Below are 16421 nucleotides of genomic sequence, written 5' to 3' on the forward strand. Positions count from 1 at the left end.
AATATGCCAAGGCATCCTGTCAAGAGAGATGATAAGTCAAGAAGCAAGAGTAGTTTTTTATCATCATGGTTGCTGATTCTGATAGGGAATTACCCACGTGCAAGAAACATTTCCTGTTGGCAGTGGGTTCCATATCATGTTTTGAGCTAATGCGATTTTCTGGTCTAGAGCCATTTGTGTCTGAATAAAAATGACAGCTATATTCACAAATTGTCATATTCTTTCTGGAGCAAGTTCCTTTCGTTCATGAGTCTGTTATTATTGAAGAAGCATTTAGGTGTAGGTAAATGACCCTTGCCTTCTGTCTTTAATTGGAACTCAGCCTGCCACAGTTAACATGTTTCATGACTCAATAAATCTTGAAAGTAGAACCTAATGTGCTGTAAAAGCAAAAAAAAAAAAAAAAAGGAAATTAATTGGTTTCAGCACACATTTTCCTATGTAAACAATTCCTTGCTTTCATGTAGAAAGAGCTCTCTTAACATTCTTTTTTTGAATAATCTTCTACACATTCTTGCTAGTTTCTGTTTGGTTGTATGTAGTTCTGTTTTCAGAAGAAATCTTTGGTCTGTGTAGAAGGGAGCATAAAATCTATAATCACTCTCTGGGCATGGAGTGTACACTTGATCTGTATATCAGGAAAAGAAGTGCAAGGGAGCCTCACCAAAAGGGCTTTTACTTCACTGTGTTACTGTAGTAATTTTTTGCAGCATTAATCCACATAGGCACCTCAATTACTTGAGAGTGGCTCTCAGCTTATACATTCAAGTTGTATCAGTTAGCTATTGTTGCATAATAAATCACCCTACAACTTAGTGGCTTAATCCAACAGCAGTATATTACTTTTCACTATTCTGGGGGTTTGATGGGTAGTCTGGGGCTGATTTTGCCTGGGCTGACTCACATGACTACGTTCATTTGGAAGATCACCTGGGAGATGGGCTCGTTTGGGCGAGCAGAAACGTCTGGGCCTCTCCTTGTGTGTGATATTCCATTTTAGGCTGCTTCCTACCACCATGGCCTTGGGGCTCCAGGAGGATGAAGGTGGAAGCTGCAACTGTTCTGGAACTTACATACCATCACTTCTACCATATTCTGTCAGTGCAAGTCTCAAGATCAGCTTAGATTTGAGGAACAGGGAATCTACCTCTTATAAGAAGGATAGTCTCATAGTCTACGGTCCAGCTCTTACTGTAAGTGCCTTAATTTACTTCTGTGACTCCTGCGTTCCTGACCCCTGACCAGATTAAGATTTGAGGAGCATAGGACACTTTGGTTTTGGTCTTAATTTTCTGTACTCCTAACCTGTCTCTTATAGTCCAGAAGCAGTTACCACTTGACCTGTGGCCTTGACTTGGAGTCTTCTTCCCTTGCATCTTGTCTCTTTGTTTATTTTATTACTTTGCTTTATGGTAACTACGCCTTGGATTAGTCGTATCTAATCGGCCAAATAATTTCCTAACACTGATCAGTATTCTGGGCTATGCCTTCTCCATCAACAGGCTTCCCTTTCTCCCCTTCTTCTTTGGGAGAACAAGCTGCAATACAGTGGAATAAGCCTTGGATTCAGAACCAGAAGCCCTCAGTTCAAAATCTGGCGTATGTGACTTGAGGCAAGGCTTTCTAATCTCTCTGTACCCCAATCTTCTCACTTGTAAAATGGGAAGAATAATATCTACCTAACAGGATTGCCTTGAAAATTAAACAGGAGAATTCAGATATTGTAAGATAATCAGTTCAGTTCAGTTCAGTTGCTCAGTCATGTCCAACTTTTTGTGACCCCATGGACTGCAGCACGCCAGGCTTCCCTGTCTATCACCAACTCTCGGAGCCTACACAAACTCACGTCCATCACGTCGGTGATGCTATCTTATCCTCTGTCGTCCCTTTCTCCTCCTGCCTTCAATCTTTCCCAGCATTAGGGTCTTTTCCAATGAGTCAGTTCTTTGCATCAGGTGGCCAAAGTATTGGACTTTCAGCTTCAGCATCAGTCCTTCCAGTGAATATTCAGGACTGATTTCCTTTAGGATTGCTGGTTGGATCTCCTTGCAGTCCAAGGGACTCTCAAGTCTTCTCCAACACCGCAGTTCAAAAGCATCAACTCTTTGGCGCTCAGCTTTGTTTATTGTCCAACTCTCACATCCATACATGACTACTGGAAAACCATAGCTTTGACTATATGGACCTTTGTTGGAAAAGTAATGTCTCTACTTTTTAATATGCTGTCTGAGTTGGTCATAACTTTTCTTCCAAGGAGTAAGCGTCTTTCAATTTCATGGCTGTTGTTACCATCTACAGTGATTTTGGAGTCCCCCTCTCCAAATTGTTATAAAATAATAATAGATATTAATTCTAAAATGCTAATGTGTATTTCAATTTTTTTCACCCTTTTATGGCTCTTTTGTTTATGCAGTCTTCCCTGTTTTTAAGCAGTAAGGTCATTCTGTGCTCGTTAACCAAGGGAAGGAAATGTCAGGGCAGAAAAAACAAATAAGAATCTTTTTTTGCTTTGGTTTCCAGAAGTCTAAAGCCCTTAGGGGAACACTGAGAACTCTGGATTTGGCCAGAATGAGTGGGGGCAAGAGTTTTGAAGAGATTCTCCCTCAGATGAGCAGAGTCCACTGTTCTTGGCAGAGGAAGGGGAGGTAAAAGTTCGAAGGAGAAGAAACATGGAGAGTCTGATAAAAATAAGATGCAGCAAACCCCAGAGCGGGACCCTGTGCCCTGCCTTCTGGGCAGAACCCTGGGGAGCAGAAAGGACATGGCTGGCAGTCTCCAGGTTCCCAGTGTGGCCCAGAAATAGTGCTGGGCCCGAAGGGGTCATGCATCGTGAGGTGAGGGGCTTGTCAGTGATGATCGGAGAGGATTGAAGCCTGTAGGCCAAGCAAGGTGATGGCGATTTCATTTGACAGCTGTGTGGATAGATGACAGCAAGGACCAGAATGCAAGTCCTGATCCTCCCCTAGCCCCAATGATTATCCATAAACACCCAGAGCCTAGAGACATTCTCTGCAGGTGGAAGGAAGAATGTAATTAGTTGAGGTCACATTTTTACCACTCTGGTTGAATAGAGGCTAAGAATGAAGTTGAGCTATAAAAATATCTTTATATTTTGTGTATAACTGTGTGTTAGAAATGAGACTTCCCTGGTGGCTCAGATGGTAAAGTGTCTGCCTACAATGCGGGAGACCTGGGTTCAATCCCTGGGTCAGGAAGATCCCCTGAAGAAGGAAATGGCAACCCACTCCAGTATTCTTGCCTGGAATATCCCATGGACAGTGGAACCTGGTAGGCTATAGTCCATGGGGTCGCAAAGAGTCGGACATGATTGAGAGCCATAACCACATTACCGTAGAAAGCACTTAACCTGTGTCTGTAGGTAGGTACCAGACTAAGTTTACTGAATCCGAATCCAGATGTTATTGAGCCTTTGAATATAATGTCCTGCTTGATGTCTGAGGCCTGGTACAGCCACCCCCTACATCAAGGGTTCTCAAAATGTGGTCCCTGGGCACTTGTGAGAAACACACTTTCTCAGGCCCTGAACCAGAACTGAATCAGAAACTCTTCTAGGTCATTTTTGATGCATGCTAAAGTTTGACAGGGAGGCCTGGCGTGCTGCGATTCATGGGGTCGCAAAGAGTCGGACACGACTGAGCGACTGAACTGAACTGAACTGCAAGTTTGAGAACAGCTGCTCTCAACACCCTCAGTTTTTCAGTCAAGTTATAGTTTGACACTTGACTAGCTTCAGCTTTGGCCCAGCTAGACAATTCAAGCTTCTCACGTGAGGACAGGAGAGCTTCTGATTTGCCCGAGTTTTCCTCATAAACATTTCAGTTTCATTTCCCTTCATGGAGGATCCAGTTTCTGGAAGGAAAATAGAAAGATGGGGAGAAGGCCCTTCAGTAAATAGGCAGAGGGAATCACAGAAAGACATGGTCTTAAACCTTTGGAGCTGATGAACTTCAGAGGGAATGATTTTTGTGGCCAAGTAAGCAAGGTCCTGGGGAAATTTATGGCCTAAACATTTTCCTGTTTGTGGGTCAGGAAATGATAGCACACAGATGGAATTTACAATGGGAGCCTGAATGGAGTGGCCCCACCCAGGCAGCTCAGCAGAGAGCCCCTTTCACTGGCTCTGTTCAAATATAATGAGTGCTCCCCAGGCTGTCCTGGCTGGCTGCTTCTTCTTTTTCCTCGACTGTTTTCACTTTTTCACAGAGGGCTGCACTGCATGTAGTCCACTTGGGACCGGGGTGAGCCTTAATTTGGCAGGAGAAAGGAAGAAGTACAGAGCAGCCTTCAAAATTGAATTGCTCTGCCTTCCTGGCCCCTTTCCTTGAATAATAGGCCTTTGTGCTTTGAAATGTAGGGAAGTCCCAGTTTCTCAGGCTTAAAAAAATAAAACCTCCTACTTCTTCTGCCTTAAGATGCTTAGCAGAAAGTAGTTAAGGGGAAGAACAGTTATTATATCAAATATTTCTTTAACAATTTTAAAAGTTGTTAGGACAGCTGATTTCTAGACAAATACATTTGATACATTCTTTCAGATGGACAAAAATATTGACTCAATTAAAAAATCCAGCTTTAAAACAAATCACATGGGACAAATTGGTGCACTAAAAAAGAAAAAAAAACAAAACCTGTGTTTGGCTCTAGCCAGTGACCCACTTTCATAAAATATTTGACAGAGCAAAATTACATTGCCAGAGAGGAATCCAGACAGCCTTTGGAATCCGTTGAAATAAGTTTTTGATAATAGACATGATTTAGGTCATCTCTGTTTTCCCTTTCTGATTTTTATCCTACTTTTTCAAAGATGAATATTAATAGCATCACATTCTTTTTAAAAAAATTCCTAGGAGCAAATTATATTGAAAAATCATTATCATCATTTGGTGCCCATATATTTCAGTGGTTTATGTATATTTGAGCATCTTTGATTTTCATTTCATCATAAAAGATATGATTTCACCATTAATTTTTTTTTTAATTTTAAAATCTTTAATTCTTACATGCGTTCCCAAACATGAACCCCCCTCCCACCTCCCTCCCCATAACATCTCTCTTGAATTGTGTAGAATGTGGCAAAAGGTATAAAACATGCTTCAGTCAAAGACTGTTATCTCTCTGGCCAGGTTGCTGGAGGCCAGGCTATGGAACTAAACTTGGAGTAAGAGGTTATTATCTGCCCCTTCAGCAGCATTCCCTTTCCTTCCAATTCCAGCCAGTGGATCTCTGTGAGGTTCCACTGTCACCCAGTGGGGAACACATGATCCCTGCAGATCAAATTAGCAAATCCTCTCTCCCTCCCAGCAATGGGGAAAGGCACAGAGATTGGTTTAGGAGTGGGTCACATGACATAGCCAAAGCCAGTGAAATCCAGTGGGAACTTTTCTGGGATTGGTGGGTGAGAGACAGGCGCCCTCCTCCCACTGATGATGCTAAGTCTGGGAGAAGGTGGAGCTGGAGACACAGCAGCCAATTTGACACCCGGAAGTGAGAGGCTGAAGCTATGGTAGAGGCTGGAGGCCTTTTAAAGAGCCTGAGGATGAATGAAGTGAACTCCACTGAAGCTATGAAATGCAGAGAAACCCAGTCTCAATAACATCATTAAGCCGTGTACCTGAAGCCAGCCCTACCACTAGAATGTTTAATTGTTCTACTCAACAAATCTCCTTAATGCTTAAGCTAATTGTGTTTGGGTTTTCTGTTTTTAAAAGTGGTCTTGCCATGGCAGATCTGGAGTCCAGGGATATTGGGAATTTACTAAGACAAGGCTCCAGGTGCTGAGAATGAGCTTGGAGTCTGGTGGCCTCAATGCCACCCTGATCCCCCTATCGCCTGGCTACTGCCTGAGTGACTCAATGCTGGTTTCCACAGAGGGGTATGTCCTTACCATCTTAGGTCAGGTTTGTCTTGGGAATTAGGAGTAGGACCAGACTTGGAGGTAGGGGATCACATCCTTTCAGCTGTGGGGAGTGGAGGAGCAGGCTGGACTCATATTGTGAGGGGCTAGGGTAGGACAGCAGAGAAGGCAATGGCACCCCACTCCAGTACTCTTGCCTGGAAAATCCCATGGATGGAGGAGCCTGGTAGGCTGCGGTCCATGGGGTCGCTAAGAGTCGGACACGACTGAGCAACTTCACTTTCCCTTTTCACTTTCATGCATTGGAGATGGAAATGGCAACCCACTCCAGTATTCTTGCCTGGAGAATCCCAGGAACGGGGGAGCCTGTTAGGCTGCCGTCTATGGGGTCACACAGAGTCGGACACGACTGAAGCGACTTAGCAGCAGCAGCAGCAGCAGGGTAGGACAGAAACTTAATGCCATGTTACAGCTGTTTCATTGCACAGGCTCTTTTTTCCCTCCGACTCTGTGTGCCCACAAGAGCAGAGAGTGTGTCTTTACTTTGGGTTTCTGCCCTGAACATCTTTCCACCCTCTTGTGCTCTGCCTAATTCCCGCAACTGGGTTAGACATCTCTCCTCAGTATTTCTGTAAGCTCTTTTATGTACGGAGCACCACATTTTTCATATTATATTTTCACTCAGTTATTCAACAACCTGAGTAACTGCCATGTACAAGTGTTGTTCTAGGCTCTGAAGGTACAGCAATGAACAAGACAAAAATACCTGCCTTCAAGGAGTTACAGTATATTCTAACAGGTGGAGGCAGGCGATAAAATAAGTGAATTATAAACTTTTAAAACGTAGATATGTGCAAAGGGGAAAAAACACGGAAAGAGAATAGAGCAAGGACTGACAGGGAAAGGGGATAATTTTTAATTGACGGCTAAGGGAAGACTTCATTGGGAAGGCGGCATTTGAGTAGGTTTGAAGGAGATGAATGAACAAGCCATATTAGTATTCAGGGGAGATACTCTTCAGGTGAATGGAGCGGCAAGTGCAAAGGCCCTGGAGTGGGAGCTTGGTATGTTTGAGAAACAGCAAGGCTACCAGTGTCAGTAGAGCAGAGTAAACTCCAGGGAGAGGAGTAGCCACTGAGGTCATCACAGGGTTTACAGGGGAACAGGGACCAGAGGCTATTGCAGTTATTTACTGCTGCATAAGGAACCATTCCACAACTTAATGGCACAACACAGTTAATTATTTCTCACAATTCTGGGGTTTGACCAGGCAGTTGTTATGCTGGTCTCACCCTGTGGTCCCTAATGTGGCTGATAAAGCAGAACACTAGGATGACTGGGTCGGGCTTTTGTCCCATTGTGGTTTCTCGCCATCCAGTTTGGCCCAGCCTTCTTATGTGACAGATGGGTCCCCAAAGGGAGCATTCCAAGGGGACCAGCCCCAATGTGTGAGTGCTTAGCTAGCCTCTGCCTGCATCACATTTGTCTATGGGATTGGCCAAAAACACATTCCACTGGCCAAAAACAAAGCAAGCCTTGTGGCCAACCCCAGAGTCAGTGTGGGACTGAGTCCATCCAAGAATGTGACTATCAGGATGCAGGAGTCACTGGAGGCCACAGCAGGGGCTCAGGGACCCTGAGCCTAAACTCATCAAGAGAGTGAGGCAAGAGGTGTACATGACTGATGGGCTGTGGTGTCGGGCTGCAGTAGAGGAGAGAGGTCAGGTCAAGAATGTTGACCACATTCCTGTGACCGAGCTGATTAACTTTGTCCTCTGGTAGAGCCAAGGGGTCACTTGGGAGGACTGTAGTTCTTCATCGTTTCCATCATCCTCTCTCCTTGGATGTGAACAGTTGGCATCTTCTCAGTCTTACTTAAGGTACTGTGCAAACACAGTTTCAAGATAAGCCTCCAGGCTTAATCTCCAGCTAGACTGCTTCCTTTTAAGCTGCACCTAGGTAAAAATTTTGGAATTACTACAGACATTGTAAATAAAAGGAAATAAAATCTAGTGAATCCATTAGGCAGACCAATGGATTACCTAAATTTGAAAGGAATAGAGATGCATTACAGGGAATAGATAGCTGCCAAAATGATTGTTCATTGATTCATGCAACAGATATTTGCTGAGTACCTGTCATGTGCTGGGCATGTGGTATCACAGGCATTAATGACATTCTGGAGAGGACCCTGAAATCTACTCACTGAATCTTATTTAACAATTGGCTGTGATAACTGCTTCCTTTTAAAGATGTTCATAAAAAAATCTTCTAGATAGTCTTTCCTAGACTGTCAGCTTCCTTTTTATCTCCCTGTTGTCCATGGTGTTTGGAATTACTTCATTGCTTTTCTGATTATTTTGCTTTTCAGAGTGAAATCAGTTCAGTTCAGTCGCTCAGTCGTGTCTGACTCTTTGGGACCCCATGAATCGCAGCACGCCAGGCCTCCCTGTCCATCACCAACTCCCGGAGTTCACTCAGACTCATGTCCATCGAGTCGGTGCTGCCATCCAGCCATCCCATCCTCTGTCATCGCCTTCTCCTCCTGCCCCCAATCCCTCCCAGCATCAGAGTCTTTTCCAATGAGTCAGCTCTTCACATGAGGTGGCCAAAGTATTGGAGTTTCAGCTTCAGCATCAGTTCTTCCAATGAACACCCAGGACTGATCTCCTTTAGGATGGACTGGTTGGACCTCCGTGCAGTCCAAGGGACTCTCAAGAGTCTTCTCCAACACCACAGTTCAAAAGCATCAATTCTTTGGCACTCAGCTTTCTTCACAGTCCAACTTTCACATCCATACATGACCACTGGAAAAACCATAGCCTTGACTAGATGTGCCTTTGTTGGCAAAGTAATGTCTCTGCTTTTTAATATGCTATCTAGGTTGGTCATAACTTTCCTTCCAAGGAGTAAGTGTCTTTTAATTTCATGGCTGCAGTCACCATCTGCAGTGATTTTGGAGGCCCCCAAAATAAAGTCTGACACTATTTCCGCTGTTTCCCCTTCTAGTTCCCATGAAGTGATGGGACCAGATGCCATGTTACTTTATACATTTTCTTCTTTTTGAAAATTATCTATGCTTGTTTAGAAATACCTGAATACACAGATGAGTGGAAAGAAAAGTGTAAAAATCTCTCAAAATTCCATCATCCTGAGGGCATCACTCTTAACATTTTCATAAACAGTCTTCAGACATTCCTCAGTGGATATATGTACATGATACAATAACTGGTGTTGGGCTGTAACCTGGTTTTTTAGAATCCCATTTTGTAAATGTTCAAATTTGTGCAATCCCACAATGATGGATACTTGGCTTGTTTCTAATTTTTAAACTAGGATTAGATAATTTTTTATTCTCTGATTTTAACTGCCCACCCTAGGGGTTTTCCATTTTCTCTGGGACATGTTTTTCTAGTTAGCTGAAGATGCTATCTTTGTCGGCTATTTTTGTCTTGTCAGTTTTGATCATTGATATCTGTTTTATTTAGCCCTGTGATAGGAGTTTCTAAGTGGTTTTCAAGTAATGTGTGATAGACTTTTAAAGGCCTCATTCAGTCTTTTCCTTACATGTAGCCTACATTTGATTGACTAAACCATCACCTGAATAGCTGTGTGGCAGGTTCCTAGGCTGGCCAGTTCCCTTTGTATTGTTGAGTTGAATTGTGTGTAACCATGGTTACCAGGCTTGCTACCATTCACTCCTTAAAGTGATTTCATACCATCAGCATTTCCAGCCCCAGTGAACCTTGGCTGGCCTGGGTGTTCAGGGGTTAAATTCCCTCCAGAAGTTCTGTGCCTTGGCTGGCATTGTGGGTAGGGTGTGAGGTGGGCAGTGGCCTAGGTGGGCTTCTGCTCCACTTCTTCACCGCCTCATCCCGAGATGGAATTCTGGGCAGTGCCCTGTTATTTTAACCCTGTCCCATTGCACACTAATCCTTTGTTATGTGACTGCCTCTCTACCCTGGGCTGTGACCATCTCAAAGGAGGAGCCTATCCTATTGGTCTGTGTCACCCAGGTGTCCTGTGCAGTACCTGAGAAATGTTTGCTAAATGAATGACTGAGTGAGTAAAGGCAAGGAAAAAATCCTGATATTTCCAGTCAAGCAATGTTTCGGTGCTAAGTGCAGGGGATGAGGAAAGAGGTGGGGAAGGCCAAGTTACAGAGACACACAGCCTTAGGTGTGTGGGCTTTGGAATGGGAAAACCAAGATTCAAGTCTGTGCCAGACAGCCTAGCAGCTGCATGACCATGGGCAAGTCACTCAATTTTTCTGCACTCAAGCCTCCTTATACATAAAAGGGGATTAATTCAAGTAACAGATTGATTCAATAAGTATTTATTGAATGCAGTGTGCTAGACACTGTTCTAGGTGCTGAGGAATCAGCAGGGAACAGTGTTATTTGTGGCAGCCACGGGCTCATGCTGTTCAGAGCACCTTTAAGAGAGGAACTCTTGAGAACCATGAAGCAGCTAACTTAAGCATGCCTCCTCTGCACCACCATGTTCATCCCGAGGCTACAGTGAGGGTGTAGACCACTGCAGCCTGGGCTCTCCTCGTCCAGCCCTTCCTTCCCTTTCTGTCTCCGTATCGGTCAGATGTGTATCAAGGTGGATAGCTTTCCTGCCAACTCCTGCTCCTGCTCCTTCATCTTTCAGAGATGGGTCTCCCATTAAGTCTCTTGTATGTCTAATTCTGTCTTGCTATCAGCTCCCTGGATGGCCCAGACAAATAAAGCTCTGTTCTCCAGAAGTTTACCTGATGGAAATCAAGTAGGACATACCTCAGAAGGTTGTGGTGAGGATTAAAATGAGATGATATTTGAGAATGGCTTAGCCAAAGGCCAGTATCCACTAAGACTCAGTCAAGGATACACATTGTTGTTTCTGTTATTATCATCTTCAATGACTTTATTCCCCAGGTAAGCAGATGGAGAATGCTATCTTTCAGGTATCAGTTTCCTTGGTTGGTTCAACCCAGTGGACTGCCCCTATATCCCGTGTCCTTCAGGGTTTCTTCAGGAACAAAAGGCTAGAAAATGAAAATGGGAAATAATGGGAAGATACTTTATGGCCTTCAGAAAGTGAGGCTAGACCTTCCAGAAGAATCTTCTGACTCTAAGAAGGTCCAAATGTGGAGGGCAAAAAGCCTGAATGGACTGTCTCTGAAGTCTCTCCTTGGCTGAGAGTAGCACTGGTCACTCACTGAACCTTGGAGGAAAGAGCCACAGGGCAGTGGAATGTGGTGAACAAGGGTGCAAGGGTGTGGAGCCAGGCTCCTCTATGCAAATCCTAGCCCTGTCACTCACGGCTTACCTCTGAGGCTTGCTTTGAGATTTACAGCGATAAAGATAGAATGCTCAGCACAGAGTAAGTGTCTGAAAACTGTTGGCCATCTCCCGCTCCCCCCTGCCAACACTTTCATTCTATTATACTTGGAATAGTTAACATCAGTGTAACTTCTCTGTGTTGGAGAATTATGGTCAGGGCCTGGACTAAGGAGGCACTGTCCTAATCTCTGTGGGTTATTGTGAAGGAGAAGAATGTCCAAGGTGTGAAAGGAAGAAGGGTGTGTGGGCTTGGAAGAGGAGTAGGGCTTTCACTGGGCAAATGTTTGTTGAGCAGCCACCATATGACACCTCCTCTGCTGGGTGCTGAGTTTATGAAGGTGATCAGGACACAGGCTGTGTTCCTCAGGGGCTCAGATACTGACTCAGAAGCCAGGGGTAGACGATGGGTCTGTTCTGTTAATAGTGTACTGGGTCCCATGATGGCGACGGACAAAGCTTGGGAGCCTATGACCATGGGTGGAACGGTTCTTGCAATTTCTCCCCTCCCAGACTGAGTGAAGCTTCTGTAGCTTCTCGGTTTTCCCATAGTGCACCGTTACCCCATGGGCCCTTAAAAGGTGTCTCCCTTCCCTGCTAGATGGGACTCTGTGAGACGTGACCCCCGAACACCCTGCTCTTGCGTGCCTCCAGGGCGTGGTGCGGTGGTCTTCTGTCTCCTTGCTGTAAACAAGTATGAAACGGTGGTTGTGTGGAGTCAATGGGGTCATGTTTATCAAATGTACATCACCTTATAAATGTCATTATTGTATACTTTTCTAATTGGCCTAGTCTCTTGTGGATTGTTGTAGTGAGCTGTACAGTCTTTGAACTTTCTTACATGGTTATGTGGAGGATTAACTAAATATATATATTATTAGAACAGGGCCTACCTATCATGTCATAAACACTCAAAAAGTCTTAGGTAAATCAAGGGATATAAAATTTCAGTTATTTAAGATGAGTAAGTTCTAGATAACATAGTGACTATAGTTAACAGTGTGTTGTATATTCAAAAACCTGTTAAGAGAATAGATCTCACCACAATTACATTCTTCTTGTAAGAAAGAATTGTTCTTATTGCAATTAAATACATTCCCCCCAAATTGAAATAAAAACAAAACAAAAACCCCACGAAGGACAAAAATAAGTATAGGAAAAACAGAGGCAGTGTTATAACCTTATAATAGAGTGCCAAGAACAAATACGTAACTCCTAAAATTTATCATTCACATTGGTTTAGAACCCATTACTATTTCAGAATAAAGTGGTGAAAAAATGTGTGTGGGGAAAAAGTGTTAGATATTATAAATATTACCATTACTGGTAGATTTTTATGTGTCATTTTCTGATCAGAATTCGGAGAGTCAGAGAGCCGAAGCACCGTGCTAGGGACCACACAGCTACATGTGTGCCCACACTGCTACATGGGCAGAGCAGCCCAACCAAGTCCTCTCTGAGTCCCAACCCAGCGCTCTGGGACATTCTTGGAAGTATCCGCCAGGGGGCGTTCTTCACCCGAGATAGGATCCAGCCTAGACTCCACCGGCAGCCTTTTCTCACTGGGAAAACCTAGTGTTCTAGAGCTAGTAGGGAGTTTGACCACCTGTGAGCCCTTGTTTACAAGGGAGAGAAATAAAGCGCTGAGAAATTATGTCTCTGGGCCCAGAGTCACCCACAGCCACCAAATGGTGCTGGGATGTTTGCCCATTTCCGAATCTCATTTGCTTCCTGCCTTCTTGTGTCGTCCCTTGCCCACACCCCAACAGACACTCTGGACTTTGCCCTGCAGAGCTGGGAGCTTCTCTGCTGGGCATTTGCAGGGCTCTGCTACCTAGGGGTGAAGAAGGTATTTGGTAGCAGGACAACGGTTGAGGCAGGCTGGGGAGGCCTCCCCCTGCATTTCTTACCATTTTCTGGAGTCTTTCAGGGTGCTGTGTGCACTGCTAAGGGCAGGGATTCAGGAACTAAGCTGCCTTTGTCCAAACCCTCATCCTCCCCTTACCAGTTCTGTGTCTCATTGTCCCATCTGTAAGACAAGGGTTATAAAATACCTGTCACACGGGGTCTTTGTGAGGTTTGAGTTAGTAAGTGCAGAGCACTTGAAATAGTTGTAAGCACGTAATTGCCATCAAAGTGTTAGTTCTCAGTATCATCTGGCATCCTACCTGGATACAGGAGTTGATGTGAGAATTCCATCATACTCCTCAGCTATTCACTGGTCTGTAGTATCCTTTCATGATAACCATCTACTTGCAGTTAGGCTGTGCAGTATGATAAACCTGTGGTTTCACTGTCTTACTTAATCCACAGAGCAACGTGGATACTATTATTGTTCCCAAATCAGGACTGAGGATTAGTCAAGACTAAGGCAGGCTCGCTTTACCAGGGTCACACAGAAAGGGATAGACTAGACTCACATTCAGGCCTGTGTGATGTGAAAGCTGAGGCTTTTTACCACTACACGGTCTGACCTCCTCTTGAAGCCAATTAGAAACAATAAAGTCAGGCCCCTGGAGTGGCCCCAGGCATCAGCTCTGCTCACTGCCTCTCTGCAGGACCTCTCTCTCTCAGAAGCAATCCTTCGGCAGGGTGAGGTGTCCTAGCACTCTTACCCTGGGAGGCAAAGAAGCAGATTTCACAGAGGTCTCCCTGCTTCCTGGCAAAGACACAGCATGTTTTGACTGACAAGGAGGGCTCTTCAGATTAGAGCTGAGTTAGCCACCCAGCCTTCAGTGGCCACCTTCCCAGCCTCCCGTTTCTTCTGCAGCTTGAAGGCCACTTACCTGGGCAGCCTTTGTGCCTGCTGAGTTCACTGAGTTCTGGGCGATCCAGGATGTAATGTGAGCTCTCAGTGACTCAGACCAGCCTATCTGGGACTTCTCCTCTCTTGGCATGTGAGAGAGCCTGCAGCATTGACATCTTTTAGCCGAGAAAGAAACAGCAGGCACCAACATACAACTGCAGAATTACAGAATGTCAGTCAGGCCTAGAAGTGACCACAGGATGCAGAGAAAAGGACCCTGATTAAGGAAATCTCTTGATCAGGATCACATTGAGCAGGAAAGAAGGTGCCTGGATTTAAGCCCTTACTTATCCTTGGTACCTTTCCTGGTACCTCCAGCTCTCAGGGATGCTGAGAAGCGGGCTGAGCTGAGGCAGGGGTGGGGATGTGCATCTAAGCCCCTATGTGTATGTGTATTCAGTGCTCTCTCTTTCTCATAAGTGATGAGGCTTTCTCAGTCTCAGCACTAGTGGCATTTGGGGTTGGATAATTCCTTTTTGTCTGACAGCATCTGGCTGTCCTGTGTTTAGCAGCATCTTGGGCCTCTACCCAGTAGATGCCAGTGCACTCCCTCAGTCCTGTGACAACCAAAAGTGTCTCATTATTGTTGCTCAGTTGCTAAGTCGTGTCTCTTTGCGACCCCGTGGACTGCAGCATGCCAGGCTCCCTTGTCCTTCACTGTCTCTCAGTTTGCTCAAACTCTTGTCACTTAAATCGGTGATGCTATGTAACCATCTCATACTCTGCCACCCCTTCTCCTCCTGTCGTCAATCTTTCCCAGCATCGGGGTCTTTCCATTGAGTCTGCTCTTCTCATCAGGTGGCCAAAGTATTGGAGCTTCAGTTTCAGCATCAGTCCTTCCAGTGAATATTCAGGATTGATTTCCTTAGTATTGACTGGTTTGATTACTTTGAAATCCAAGGGACTCTCAAGAGACTTTTCCAGCACCACAATTCGAAAGCATTCATTCTTCAGTGCTCAGCCTTCTTTATGATCCAGTTTTCACATCTGTACGTGACTACTGGAAAAACCATACAGACCTTTGTTGACAAAGTGATGTGTCTGCTTTTGAATATGCTGTCTAAGTTTGTCATAACTTTTATTCCAAGGAGCAAGCATCTTTTAATTTCATGGCGACAGTCACTATCCACAGTGATTTTGGAGCCCAAGAAAAGAAAATCTGTCACTGTTTCCATTTTTTCGCCATCTATTTGCCATGAAGTGATGAGATCAGATGCCATGATCTTAGTTTTTTGAGTGTTGAATTTCAAGCCAGCTTTTCACTCTCCTCTTTCACCCTTATCACGAAGCTCTTCAGTTCTTGGTCGCTCAGTGGCTGCCACCAAGAGGACTTGGAAGTCCCAGGATGTCATTCCCTCTGTTGTATTATTCTAGTCAAAGTGGCCACAGGCACAGCCCAGACTCACAGGGAGGGGACACAGGGTCTGCCTCTGGAAGAGGAAGAGGCACACGTGTGCCACACAGGAGTAGAATAGTTGGGGCCACTTTGGGATACTGAATATCACAGCCAGATTTTCATTCCAGAAAGAATGTTCTGTCAGTATGGCGGAGATGGGGAGAAGAGGGCAAGATCAAAGACACGAAGGTGAATTATGAAGTCACTGTAATGGCTTCAACAACTTTCACTGAATTGGTCACTCAACGAATGGAAAAGACTGGAGTAATTATTTTGTTAATAACAATAAGCCAGTAACCATACTATCCTACATTTACTGAGCACATATTATATGCTGAGCACTGTGGTAAGTACATTTCTATACAATTTAATCCTCACGGTTAGCCCATGAGATGCATTCCTGTTTTACCTTTCTGAAACTGAGATCAAGTGTGTTAGTCACCTTGGGCTGCCGTAAAAAGGCACCACAGACTGAGTAGCTTAAACAACACAACGTTTTCTGAGTTCTAGAAACTAGACACTCAATATAAGGTGCTGGCTTCTTCGGAAGCCTCCTGCCTTGGCTTGCAGGGGGCTGTCTTCTGCCTGTATCCTCACAGGGTCTTTCTCCTGTTTGTGTCTGTTCTAATCTCTTCCTATAAGGACACCAGTCCTATTGGATTGGGGCCTCCTGCCTGATCTCATTTTACCTACATCACATTTTCAAAGACTCTGTCTCTAAATACAGTCACATTCTGAGGTAACTGAGAGTTAGGGCTGCAACAAACAGTTTTTGAGAGGCTATAGTTCAGCCCATAGAGTCAGGTGATTAGCCTCTGCTCATGTAGTTAATAGGTGGGAGGCCAGAATTAGACCTGGTCTGTCTGACTTAAGGCTCCTGTTGTTGACTACTCCTTACAGTATCACCCTAAGTTGTTTTCAGCTCCATTACCAAGCAGAAAAGAACAAGGTGGAGGAAGATACCAATGCTATAGAGCTTTGCATTTAGAACTTAGTTATTTCTGACTGAGGAGCAGGGCTTGG

This window comes from Ovis canadensis, chromosome 19 (assembly GCF_042477335.2).
Source record: "Ovis canadensis isolate MfBH-ARS-UI-01 breed Bighorn chromosome 19, ARS-UI_OviCan_v2, whole genome shotgun sequence".
Taxonomy (NCBI): domain Eukaryota; kingdom Metazoa; phylum Chordata; class Mammalia; order Artiodactyla; family Bovidae; genus Ovis; species Ovis canadensis.